Source organism: Gymnoscopelus braueri (genome assembly GCF_963280865.1).
Source record: "Gymnoscopelus braueri genome assembly, contig: SCAFFOLD_549, whole genome shotgun sequence".
Taxonomy (NCBI): domain Eukaryota; kingdom Metazoa; phylum Chordata; class Actinopteri; order Myctophiformes; family Myctophidae; genus Gymnoscopelus; species Gymnoscopelus braueri.
In genome coordinates, this window is record NW_027660934.1 from 15,001 (window position 1) to 17,553 (window position 2,553).

A 2,553-nucleotide genomic window follows, 5' to 3' on the forward strand; every position below is an offset into this window, starting at 1 on the left:
TCATGTGGCACTGGATGAGTTAACATTAGATGGGACGGGGCTGGGTTTGTTGTGATCACGTTACTTCCGGGGCTACTCTTCTCCGGAAGTCATAGGATCACTCATAGGTTGGCGAACAGCGCCATCTAGTGTAAACACTGAAGATACTGAGTGAGTTAAAGGTTGGGTCTATAAATGCATTATAATGTACTTATAATTCTTCAAAACACTCGTTACAAATGTTTATAATTATGCGTACCACCTTAAAACAAAGACACTTTATTAACTAGCCAAGTTAAGGTAGTTATAATGTGTTATTCCACTGAGCTTATAATAAATAATGACCAGCACTTATAATACGTTATAAACATTGTTATAAGTTGTCATACATGATTATAAACATTTATAATTAGTGTTGCCTTGTAAGCGTCTTAAAATGAATTATAAATGCGTCTATAATGCATTATAGACCCGACCTTTAAGTAAAGTGTAACCAAAAATGGTAATATGGGGAAATAGGTCATAGTTTTTTTTTTCTTTGAATCCTTGAAAATGAGTCGATTGATCATTAAAATAAAACATGCTCTGAAAACGCACGCGGCCCACCCATCTGACCACCCATCTGACCACCCATCTGACCACCCAGCTGACCACCCATCTGACCACCCATCTGACCACCCATCTGACCACCCAGCTGACCACCCAGCTGACCACCCATCTGACCACCCATCTGACCACCCATCTGACCACCCATCTGACCACCCAGCTGACCACCCAGCTGACCACCCATCTGACCACCCATCTGACCACCCATCTGACCACCCAGCTGACCACCCAGCTGACCACCCAGCTGACCACCCATCTGACCACGCGGCCCAGCCAGCTGACCACTTAAAGGGATATTTCACTTTCAAAAAAACTTTTGGTAATTTTATCGTCTACTCAGGCTTTTGTGAGCCCCCCGGACAGTTTTTAAGTTGCTCGATTCAGTATTTAGATATTTGATATTCATTTTATCAAACACGCCCCCTTCCTATACAAACCCATTATAACTTCAAACTCCATTTTAACCATGATAGATTCATCAAAAACACCCGTCCTTGGTTCTGGTGACTCATACCGCCCCCCTAATACGCGAGGGGGCTGTGTTTTTTCAATTACTTTTTTCATTTATGTTTTATATATTTTTTTGGAAAATGAAAAAAATTAAATACAATGAAAACATTTAATAAAATAAATGAAAACATTAATCGGAAAAACACGGCCCCCTCACACATTAGGAGGGCAGGGTGGGTCACCAAAACCAAGGACGGGTGTTTTTGATGAATTTCACATGGTTAAAATGGAGTTTGAAGTTACAATGGGTTTGTATAGGAACGGGGCGTGTCTGATAAAATTAATATCAAATATCTAAATATTGAATAAAGCATCTTAAAAACTGTCTGGGGGGCTCAAAAAGGCCTGAGTAGACGATAAAATGACCAAAAGTTTTTTTGTAAGTGAAATATCCCTTTAACATGCAGGCAGCCTTGATTTGAAACGGCATAACGCTAACAGTGATCACCTTGACCACTAGGGGGCATCCAGTTCATTGTTGTATAGACAGTACAGACATTGACCACTAGGAGGCATCCAGTTCATTGTTGCATAGACAGTACAGACCTTGACCACTAGGGGGCATCCTGTTCATTGCTGCATTGACAGTACAGACCTTGACCACTAGGGGGCATCCTGTTCATTGCTGCATTGACAGTACAGGGATAAGGGGCACGGTCAGTAGCGCTGTCGCCTCACAGCTAGAAGGTCCTGGGTTCGATTCCCGCCGGGGACGCTGTGGGCGCTTGGGGCGTGTCTTCTCCTCCGCGTCATCAGTGCCCATACCCTAGGTGGGGTTGGTGAAAGGGCCTACTCTCTGTGGAGTTTGCATGTTCTCCCTGTGTCTCCTAGGGTAGGTACCCTCACAAAAACATGTAGTAATCCTGGTATCTATACTGCCTCCCCCTGGTCAGCCGGGGCGCCTGATGGAGGGGAAGGGAACTGGTTGGAATAACGTGTTCCTTCCACGCGCTACGTCCAACCAGGGAAACTCCCCCCTGTCAGGTGACAAGAAGGTCAGATGGCTCTCATACATTGAAGGAGGCATGAGCTCGGCCCTGGCCTCCCTAGGCTGGTGGGGGAGTGTAGCGCCCAGGATCACTTAGAAAATTGGCACCTGGTGGGAAAAAAAGGGTTACAAAATCGAGGGATAAAAATTATAAAAAAATAAATAGAAAAAAGACAGTACAGGGATCAATTAAGTGTTAATTAATGACAGAAGTTTGTGCTGTATTGTGCTTCCGCTGCTTATACCATTAAATCCGGGAATGCATACTGTGTTATATTATATTTCAGCTATAACCATTATTTTACACTTTTGGCCCTTCAAAAATATATAAATATACAAACTCATAGCGCTATGAACTTTGTTTTTAAAGATCTTAATTTTTTTTGCAGATCTTTGAATATATATATATATTTAAAGCGAACATCTTTAACTCAAATCTTTGCTTCTGGGGGTCCCTGGAACAACATATT